Here is a 12,118-nt window from a genome sequence, read left to right on the forward strand (position 1 = left end):
TATTAATAAATATAGAACTAGTTATGACACCTGAAAAAGAGAATTTCTCTTTCTGAGATGTGGATAATGAATGATGTCAATTAGATCCTCCCCATTTCTAGTAATAGGAACTGGGTAAAGCTTACAAGAGGATCATCACAATTGGCATATTGCATCCTGCTTGTTGTATATTGCCATAAAATCCTAAAAAGTAATACATTTTGTTCAGACCTAGAAGAAGCAAGTCACTGCTGCATTGAGATAGGATGCTCTGGTGTTGAGAAGGTCCTATTCTGAGACTCCATAGTGGTCAAAAGCAGGGAGTGGATGGGTTAGTGTCATAGTTTCTCCTTTCTTGGTAAATTTTACTCCTAATAAACAGTTTTCAGGTACAGAGATAAGTTTGAAGTCTTCAGTTTGGTTGGCATATATGGGTGAGTTAGGGAGGAGTCATATGAGTTCTTATTGCAGGAGTAATTACACACATTCTCATCACCTTGGTTGTAGACCTAGGACTTGAACTCTGGTGGGTTGTCCTGGAGAAGCCCAGACTGTGGTGTATGTTGTGTTATATCCATGGGAAAACAGCTATCTTGGCCCTACAGCTACTTAATTTAGGTAGGTTATTCAAAGTAGTAGTTTGTTCTCTCCTCCCATTTATACCACTTGCTGACTCTTGGCATGTGGGTATGAAGGTGGGATCTGAAGATCTTCCTTGGGTCACAAGATGGAAATGTTTGCTGAAGCAAGCAGAGCTACAGTGTAGAAGAGCCTATGTCTCTGATGCTGTCTGGGCCATCAGCCCTGACTTAAACCTGAGGCAGAAACTTTTATCTGGGTTAAGCCACTATATTTTGGGCATCTTTTTGCAACTGACTAACCTATAGCCTAAGGAGTAGATGTTTTTCATCTCAGATCATCCAAGTGGGATATTTCTTCTGCCTGAAGGATGTCTTTTAGAATTTCCTTTTGAAAAGGTTTTTAGTTCTTGTTTGTCTAAAAATCTGTTTATTTTACTATCATACAATTTTACTATCAGAAAATGTTTATATCATTTTTTTACTGTTTTATTTTCTATTGTGGCTATGGTATATCCCTGTATATCCCCAATTTCATTCCTGGTAGTGTTTATTTGTGCCTTCCCTGATTTCCTTGCTCATCCATGTTAAACACTTTTCAATAGCATGAAAATATTTAAATGTTTAAACTTATAGCCACTTAATGTTAGCACTGGCTTTTTTGATTTCACTTTTCTTTTCTGAGTTATATTATTTTGCTTTTTATCACTTTAAAGATATATTTAAAAAGACATAAAAATATGGTTACATGTTTTATAAATGTCTTTTTTTTTCTACTTTCACTCTTATCTCTAATGGATTAGCTTTTCTTCTTGTTTAGCATGGTTCTTCCTTTTCATGAGGCCAGTGTTCCTCAACTGTCTGTAGATTATTTCATGTGTCTGTTCATAGATGAGAATTATTGGTTTGGATAGATGGTGGCAGTTTCCTCAGAGGCTGGGTGGGTCACAGCTCTTGTTCCTTGGTTGTAGGGACACTATAGGTCATTGTCCTGGGATGTGCTTACAAGTAGAATTCCCCTCTGGTTGTCAAGAGGAAAATAAAAATGTACTGAGTTTTTTCTTCTTCTCCTGAAGTATAGAATGTTTTACACATGGAACCAGAGATGGTACAGTATGCTTTGCTGATGTGTAGAGCCCTCCATACTTTTTGTCCATTTCTAACTTGGATCCTACCTTAAAATTGATTTTGGTTCTATCTTGTCTCACTTCAATGACAGAATTTGGAAGTCAGTGGCATCTTTTTATATAGAGAGCTGATGTTCTAGTCACTTTGTGACTATAGAAGACTATACCTACCCACCTGTCCAGTTAATACAAGAATAATTACATCATCAATTCACTTAAGGATTACTTTCAATTTCTGTCTATTTCCATTGATTTTAAACTTGGAGTAATCCATGGATCACTTAATGAACACATTTCCCATCTCTGCATCAAGCTTTAACTTGTCCAATTTCTCTTTCCCTAACTCATAATTCTCCACACAGATACCTACATGGGTTTCCAGCCTCGTCATTCTGGTTTTTCTATAAAGCCAATCCAGCGTGAATTATAAATTCCAGAAATTTCTCAAAGTATTTGAACCTATCCTTGTATATTTCCCTATGTGTAGTACTGGATTGAATGCTCTTATTTTCATATTTCTATAGCTATTAAAGGGAAACCTTAACAGGTATGGGAAGTAAATCATGTTTTCAGTCCAACATTTTGAATCATAATTATTACAATTTTAACTTAGTCCTGTATATATCACTTGTGTTGTATATATCTTCTAGACTAGGCTCCAGAAAGAGGACTCTTTTTTTTTTTTACATTTTATTCATTTATTTTAGAGGGCAAGAGATAGAGAGCAAGCAAGGAGAAGGAGAGGAAGGGAGACAATTTTAGCAGACTCTGCACTGAGACAGAGCCTGACTTAGGGCTAGATCTCATGACTCTGAGATCATCACCTGAGCCAAAACTGAGTCTGATGCTCAACTGTCTGAGCCATTCATGTGCCCCAAGACAGGAGTCTCTATATGTCATTTACTTCTCAATATCAAGTGCCTGACTTAGTCCCCCACACAACAAAAATTTTAATAATTATTTGTGATACAGGATGAATGCACAAACTTGGTACCTCTGTCATGAGCGCTTTCTTTCTTCCTTTTTTTAAATTTTTTTATGATAGTCAGATTGAGAGAGAGAGAGAGAGAGAGAGAGAGAGAGAGAGAGAGTGGCAGAGACACAGGCAGAGGAGAAGCAGGCTCCATGCACCGGGAGCCCGACGTGGGATTCGATCCTGGGTCTCCAGGATCGCGCCCTGGGCCAAAGGCAGGCGCCAAACTGCTGCGCCACCCAGGGATCCCTCTTCCTTTTTTTTTTTTTTTTAAATAAGTTTTAGTATGATTTTCTATTGAGGAGGACAGATATCCCATCCTAGAATTAGATTCTAATCATCTGATGGAGACATGGTGTCTCTTGATATAAATAAGCTCAGAAATGTGGTGAGCAATTGAAAGTGCACATTTCTCATCTTTAGCTCCTCTATGTTCTTAGTCATTGATGTTACTTACAAGGAATTAAAGATTGATCAAAGTAATGGTGGTTAGAACCTAGTAACTTCCGTTTGCAGTAAGTCATGAGTGCAAAATTATACATGGGACCAGCAGACAAAGGTGAGGTCTTCAATTTCATTCTCTTAATTCTACATCTTGGGATTCATTCCTCTTTCTTCCCCCTGACATTTACATAGGGAGATTTGATGTGAAAATTAGGCTTTTGGTGCAATTACCCAGGTATCTTTAAGGAGGGTTGCAGGACTCCCGCAAACAGAATATAAAATACAAAAAGAATTGTTGGCTTCTAGAGATTTCTCTGAGAAGCATATTTCAGGCTTCTTCTGCAGATGTGTATGTGATATTGGAATAAAATGTGCAAGAATCCACTGCTATACTTAAAGGTCCTCTAGGCAGGCAGTGAAACAGACAGAACATTTTTCATGTTTGAGATGCATTAACCTCACCCACTGCTCCCAGTTATCCTTGTCCAATTGTATTAGTGATCCTTCTTCCCATATGGAAAACCAAGCAAGGGAGAGGAGGAAGGAAAGATAGAGAAGTTTCACTCCTATTATTTCCCTCTTGTGGTGAGGGGAAGAAAAGTCTTCCTCTGGAAGCAAAGAGGAGGAAATAAGATTTTTCCACAATCGGCAGCAGATGACTTCTTTCACATTCTTTTGAGTGAAATTGAAAATGTTACATGGTGGGAGGCAGGGTTGGAAAAATAGCTTGGGGTAGGGGCAGGAAAAATTTTTCTTTGCTGCATCATAATTATGTCTCAGTAAATTTCAAGAAGGGTATCTGGGTGGTTCAGTGGTTGAGTGTCTGCCTTTGGCTCAGTTTGTGAACCCAGGGTTCTGGGATTGAGTCTCACATCCAGCTCCCCACAGGGAGCCTGCTTCTCCCTCTACCTATGTCTCTGCCTCTCTCTGTGTGTCTCTCATGAATAAATAAATAAATAAATAAATAAATAAATAAATAAATAACATCTTTAAAAAATATATGTAAAGAGAACAAAACCTTACAGAGTATATTATCTTAACAAACACAGAGCTAAGTTGGAAAACAATACCAATGAGAAGTTATTAAAGCCCCAAACACTTGGAAATTAAGCAGCACACCTCTAAATAATCCATGGCTTAAATAAGAATCACAGAAAAAGGAACACCTGGGTATCTCAGTGGTTAAGCATCTGCCTTGGCTCAGGGTGTGATCCCAGGGTCCTGGGATCGAGTTCTGCATTGGGCTCATTGTGAGGAGCCTGCTTCTCCCTCTGCCTATGTCTCTGCCTCTCTCTGTGCATCTCTCATGTATAAATAAATAAAATCTTTTAAAAAATCACAGAAAAACTTAGAAAATATTTCAGACTAATTTTTAATAACACATAACAAAAACTGTGGGACATAGCTACAAAGAAATTAGAGGTAAATTTTTATTTTTACTGCTTACACCAGAAAAGAATGAAAATTTAAAAGCAATTATTTAAGTTGATGACTTGAGAATTTAGAGAGAGAATGAATACATTAAGCCCAGGTAAATAAGAATAAAGTAAGGAATTAATAAAGACAAGAACAGAATCAATAAAATTGAAAACAGAAGTAATAGAGAAAATCAACAAATCAACAAAAGAACAAAGTTGTTTCTTTGGAAAGATTAATAAAATTAATAAAGCTCCTCTAAGACTTAGAAAAAGAAAACCACACAGAAGATCAATATGATGATTGAAGAAATTATACAGACAATACAAAATATTAAAAGGATAATAAAGGATTGTTACAATTTTAAACCAATTAAGCCAACAAAACCAGCAATTTACTTATGAGATTTTAAGGCACATGTAATATGAATTCTAGCCCTCAAATATCCTAAGGACAGATTTATGTTTAGGAATTTTCAAGGGATAGTCTTTTCTTTTTCAAAGAAAATATTTTTCTCCTTTTCTTCCATTCCCTTTCCCCCTTTCCTCCTCCCCCTCTTTTCGTCCTCTCCAAGCTCCTTCTTTTTCCCCTCCTTTCCCCATCTCTCTCTCTTCCCTCCATTTCAACTTTCTTCCTTTTTTTTTATTATGATTTTAATAATCAACTAAGGATGTCTCCTTCTCAGATCCCTTTAAGGGAGACTGTATTGTAATAGATTTCTTCAGAGAAATGGAACTAATAGAATATAGGTAGATATAAGAGGAATTTATTTATTTATTTACTTATTGAAGTTCAATTTGTCAACATATAGCGTAACACTCAGTGCTCATCCTGTCAAGTGCCCCTAAGAGGAAATTTATTATAGAAATTGGCTCATGTGGTTATGGAGGCCGATAAGTCCCACAATCTGTGTGCAAGCAAGAGAACGAGGAAGGGTTACTGGGTGGCTCAGTTGGTTAAGTGGCTACCTTTGGCTCAGGTTATGATCCCAGAGCCCTGGGATTGAGCCCTGCATTGGGCTCCCTGCTCAGTGGGGACTCTGTTTCTCTTTCTCCCTCTGCCATCCCCCCTGCTTGTGCTCTCTCATTCTTTCTCTCTGTCAAATATATATATATTTGTTTGATATATATATATCAAACATATATATATATATATATATATATTTTTTTTTTTTAAAGAGAGAGAGAGAAATCCAGGAAAGCCAGTGGTATAGTTCATTCTGAGTTCCAAGGCCTGAGAACCAGGAAATCCCTGGCACAAATCCCAGTCTGAGGCCAAAGGTATGAGAACTGGGGGGCTGTTAGTGTTGTCTCTGAATCTGAAGGCTCAGGAACTAGGCGCTCTGATAGTCATAGGAAGGGAGGAAATGGACAGCTCAGCTCAAGGAAACCTTCCTTTCTCTTTTTGTGTTCTAGTAAGTCTTTCAATAGATTGGTTGATGCCCACCAACATTCAGTCTACTGAACCAAATGCTAATCGCTTCCAAAAACACCCTTAGATGCATCCAGATATAATGTTTTGCCAGGTATCTGGGCATTCCTTAGCCCAGTTAAGTTGTCACATAAAACTAACCATGAGATATATGAACTTCCAGAGACTCCTTCCTTCCCCTTCCAGGCTTTGTGTTTTTTCTCCAACAATGTGATCTGTAAGTCTAGCTTGGACTCTCTTTATGATAGTATAATGAGAAAAAATATATATAAATGGAGCAAGTAGGCATCAGCTAGTGGCCTGGGGGTTTTTATTTTTTATTTTTTAGGGGAGTATGTTTTTTAATTGGAGTTCGATTTGCCAACATATAGCATAACACCCAGTGCTCATCCCGGCAAGTGCCTCCCTCAGCGCCTGTCACCCAGTCACCCCAACCTCCCATCCCCCGTCCACTTCCCTTTCCACCACCCCTTGTTCGTTTCCCAGAGTTAGGTGTCTCTCATGTTCTGTCACCCACTCTGATATTTCCCACTCATTTTCTCTCCTTCCCCCTTTATTCCCTTTCACTATTTTTTATATTCCCCCAATGAATGAGACCATACAATGTTTGTCCTTCTCCAATTGACTTACTTCACTCAGCATAATACCCTCCAGTTCCATCCACGTTGAAGTAAATGGTGGGTATTTGTCATTTCTAATGGCTGAGTAACATTCCATTGTATACATAGACCACATCTTCTTTATCCATTCATCTTTTGATGGACACCAAGGCTCCTTTCACAGTTTGGCTATTGTGGACATTGCTGCTATAAACACTGGAGTGCAGGTGTTCCAGCGTTTCACTACATCTGTATCTTTGGGGTAAATCCCCAACAGTGCAATTCCTGGGTCATAGGGCAGATCTATTTTTAACTCTATGAGGAACCTCCACACAGTTTTCCAGAGTGGCTGCACCAGTTCACATTCCCACCAACAGTGCAAGAGGGTTCCCCTTCTCCACATCCTCTCCAACATTTGTTGTTTCCTGCCTTGTTAATTTTCCCCATTCTCACTGGTGTGAGGTGGTATCTCATTGTGGTTTGGATTTGTATTTCCCTGATGGCAAGTGATGCAGAGCATTTTCTAATGTGCTTGTTGGCCATGTCTATGTCTTCCTCTGTGAAATTTCTGTTCGTGTCTTTTGCCCATTTCATGAAGGATTGTTTGTTTATTTGGTGTTGAGTTTAATAAGTTCTTTACAGATCTTGGATACTAGCCCTTTATCTGATAGGTCATTTGCAAATATCTTCTCCCATTCTGTAGGATGTCTTTTAGTTTTGTTGACTGTTTCTTTTGCTGTGCAGAAGTTTTTTTATCTTGATTAAACAACAATGGTGGTGGCCAGATTTCCAGCTCTGGAATTGACCTCCCTGCAAGTAACTAACCGCAGTCTCCAAGTTGTCACTGGCTTATATGTTCCTGGGGGCAGGCATGGGTGCACTGATCTGTACAGCTTGTGGGGCACCCTGCAGCAGGAGAGTTCTTGCTTTCCTGTGCCCTCTCTATTTCTGCCTGTTTCAAGGGGAACAAAAGATCATGGGCTTTGTCTGCTTGGGCATCCTGGGATCCAGGGCCCTGTGCTGCTGGACCCATGCTCCTGGGGACCACCTCTCCAGAAGGGATCAGAGTACAGCCATGTCTATCCATTGCCCAGCTCTAGGGTAAAGGAGCTCTGGAGCCGGCCCACCTAACCAACTGGTTTCTCCCAAATGCCCTGGAAGGCTGCGGCACTCCATCGCTTTACTGATATCAGACTGCGGTTTGCAGTGAGCTTTCCCCCAGTTGCCCCTCCTCTTATAGTGACTCCAGGAATCTTGAAGCTTCACTGCCCCTCCTGCGATTCTGCCCAATTTCCTGGCTAAGCACTTTTCCATCAGGGAAAACTCCGTGTGGATTTTTAAAGTTCCCACTTCTCCATGGCTGGGCTTACCTGCTCTGGAGGCTTTTGCCACTCCACCTTATCCCTGATAGTCTCAGTTCCCCTCCCCCACTTTATTCTTTTTTATTTTTTCGCCTTCCAACCTTGTAAGAAGCAAAAACCTTTCTCTCTGTAGCATTCTAGCTGTTCTCTCTTTAAATCTCAGGTCGAATTCATAGGTGTTCAGGATATTTTGAAGGTTGTCTAGGTAAGTTTGTGGGATTGAGGACCCGTACTTTTCCATTATCATGCCCCTCCATCAGAATTTTTTTATTCAAGTGTAGTTCACACATAATGTCACATCAGTTTCAAGTATACCATATGTATCCATTTTCTATTATCAACTATATGTCCAGTCCTAGATTAGTCACAGGGATAAAGGTGAGTAAAGTAAGGTCCCTGCCTGCATTAGGATTCCCTTATAGTAATTACATTACATTATAGTATCAGTACCTTCCCACTGTTCCTAAAATAAAACTTTCTTAATATGGCCTACCCAACACTACACCTGAACTGGACAGTTAGCTTCATGAACACTGGATCCATGTCAATTTTATTTCCCATTAACATGGTATCAAACACAGTGTTTAGAATGTAGAAAGATCAAAACATTAAATAATGTTTATTAATGAAATCAAAGTCATATGTAATCTGATTTCCTACCTCCTCAGTGTAATTTGAACCACATTACTGATTAGGCATTCTAATCACAGACATTATTGAGTATCTCTTGGGGATTTGAGATGAAGAAGTTAAAGGAAAACCATTCAAATTCATTGCGTGACATTTTTCTCCTTTATCTCTTGAGTTCAACCACAGAAAAAGCAAACAGTTTGGCTGTTTATTCTCTATTTAGCCACAAATTCATTTCCTCATCTTTTCCCTGCTCTGTGCTCAAGGAGGCTGATCTCTATGTCCTGCTTCAGCTAGGTTCCCCAACTTCCAAGTTCAGACAACAGGAGTCACCTGCAGGAAATCAAATATGGGATGAGGGAGGCTGGGGTACTTATTCCTACCCCACCTTTTGGTTTGATACAGTTCTAGTCATGTTTGTGTTTCTTCCTAGCCAGAGATCCTTGTAAGGAGTCCCTCTTCCACAGTTCTGGAGTCCCTCATATTGCAGTAATACTACTCCCTTCCCTTACCCCTTCAGACCTGGGTGGTAGTGGCTTCCTGACGTTGCTAGCTCTTGGGTTCTTCTTGTTGGTTCCTGACCCTGCCAACACCTCTATAAATACTCTGTATTTAAATTCCTTTCAGTTCAACCCTTTCCTAGTACTGTTTCCTGCTTATACCCTGCATGATACAGTATTTGGTACTAGAAGGTGACCCAAGAGCAGATCCTCAAAATAGGAATCTAGAATTGGCTCATCACTGTGAAAAACCTTATCAGCACAAAATGAAACATCTGTGAAATGTTTATCAATATGACATCTCAATAATGCAAATTGCCACCAATGTGATGTAGAATGGAGAGCAGGGTGCTATGATGAAAAAAGGCTGTAGAATGGGCTACCAGAGTTAAAATCCCAGCACCATCACTCATAAACTGTGTTACTTTAAAAAAATCACTTTATCTCTGTGAGTCTTAGTTTCCTTATTGAACATGAAAATAATAATACCACATCCACATCATATGATTCTTGTGAAGGTTAGAGGAATCAATATAAATAAAACTTATAATAGTGCTGGACTCATGTATTATACATAAATTAATTTCTTCATGTCTTCATATTATCTTTTTGATGGAGGCTCTTGAACACTCTTCAGACTTTCATTCAAGTTGGAGTCAACTAAAAATGTAAACCTAGGCCATAGAGGGTGGGGCAAGATGGCAGAGAAGTAGGGTCCCCAAGTCACCTTTCCCCACCAACTTACCTAGATAACTTTCAAATTATCCTGAAAAACCAATGAATTTGACTTGAGATTTAAAGAGAACAGCTGGAAGGCTACAGAGAGAAGAGCTTGTGCTTCCAACAAGTACAACTTGTTTTAGCCACTCTGCACTGAGCAAAATGACTAGAAGGAAGAATTTACCACAAAAGAAAGAATCAGAAACAGTACTCTCTCTCTCCCATAGAGTTACAGAATTTGGATTACAATTTGATGTCAGAAAGCCAGTTCAGAAGCACAATTATAAAGCTACTGGTGGCTCTGGAAAAAAATCATAAAGGATTCAAGAGACTTCATGACTGCAGAATTTAGATCTAATCAGGCCAATATTAAAAATCAATTAAATGAGATGCAATCCAAACTGGAGGCCCTAACAACGAAGGTTAATGAGGTAGAAGAAACAGTGAGTGGCATAGAAGACAAGTTGATGGCAAGGAAGGAGGCCGAGGAAAAAAGAGAAAAACAATTAAAAGACTATGAGGACAGGTTAAGGGAAATAAATGATAGCCTCAGAAGGAAAAAAAAACCCAACTATGTTTAATTGGGGTTCCAGAGGGCACCGAAAGGGACAGAGGGTCAGAAAACATATTTGAACAAATTGTAGCTGAGAACTTCCCTAACTTGGGGGAAGGAAACAGGCATTCAGATCCAGGAGATAGAGAGGTTCCTCCCCTAAAATCAATAAAAATCATTCATTTTTATTCACAATATTTCACAAATGTCAAACCTTGACATTTAATAGTGAAACTTGCAAATTCCAAAGATAGAGAAAATCATTAAAACAGCAAGAGACAAGAGATCCCTAACTTATATGGGGAGAAATATTAGATTAACAGCAGCCCTCTCCACAGAGACCTGGTAGGCCAGAAAGGATGGCAGGATATATTCAGGATCCTAAATGAGAACACGCAACCAAGAATACTTTATCCAGCAAGGCTCTCATTCAGAATAGAAGGAGAAATAAAGAGCTTCCAATATAGGCAGAAACTGAATGAATATGTGACCACCAAACCAGCTCTGCAAGAAATATTAAGGGGGACCCTGTAAAAGAAAGAGTAAGCCCAAAGAAATAATCCAAAAAAACAGGGACTGAATAGGTATTATGATGACACTAAACTCATATCTTTCAATAGTAACTCTAAACGTGTATGGGATAATGATCCCATCAAAAGGCACAGGGTTTCAGACTGGATAGAAAAGCAAGACCCATTTATATGCTGTCTACAAGAGACTCATTTTAGACCTAAGGATATGTACAGCCTGAAAATGAAGGGGTGGAGAATCACTTATCATTCAAATGGTCCTCAAAAGAAAGCTAGGGTAGCAGTCCTCATATCAGATAAATTAAAGTTTATCCCAAAGACTGTAGTAAGAGAGGAAGAGGGACACTATATCATACTTAAAGGATCTATCCAACAAGAGGACTTAACAATCATGAGTATTTATGCCCCGAATGTGGGAGGTACCAAGTATATCAATGAATTAATAATCAAAGTAAACACATACTTAGATAATACATTAATAGTAGGAGACTTCAACACGGAACTTTCTGCAAATGACAGATATTCTAAGCACAACATCTCCAAAAAACAAGAGCTTTAAATGATGCACTGGACCAGATGGATTTCACAGATATATACAGAACTTCCCATTCAAATGCAACTGAATACACATTCTTCTCAAGTGCACATGGAACTTCTCCAGAATAGACCACATACTGGGTCACAAAACAGGTCTCAATCAATACCAATAGATTGGGATTGTCCCCTACATATTTTCAGACCATAAATGCTTTGAAACTTGAACTGAATCACGAGAAGAAATTTGGAAGAAACTCAAACACATGGAGGTTAAAGAGCATCCTGCTAAAAGATGAAAGAGGCAACTGGGAAATTAGAGAAGAATTAAAAAGATTCATGGAAACTAATGAATATGAAAATAAAACCATTCAAAATATTTGGGATACAGCAAAAGCAGTCCTGAGAGGGAAATACATTGCAATACAAGCCTCCCACAAAACATTGGAAAAAAATTCAAATACACAGGCTAAACTTGCACCTAAAGGAATTGGAGAAAGAACATCAAGTAAAGCTTACATGGAGCAGAAGAAGAGAGATGATAAAATTGGAGCAGAACTCAATGAAATAACGACCAGAAGTATAGAACAGATCAACAAAACCAGAAGCTGGTTCTTTGAAAGAATTAATAATATAGATAAACCCCTAGTCAGCCTTACTATAAAGAGAAGAGAAAAGGCTGAAATTAATAAAATCATGGATGAAAGAGGAGAGATCACAACCAATACCAAGGAAATACAAGT

Source organism: Vulpes lagopus, chromosome 15 (genome assembly GCF_018345385.1).
Source record: "Vulpes lagopus strain Blue_001 chromosome 15, ASM1834538v1, whole genome shotgun sequence".
Lineage (NCBI taxonomy): Eukaryota > Metazoa > Chordata > Mammalia > Carnivora > Canidae > Vulpes > Vulpes lagopus.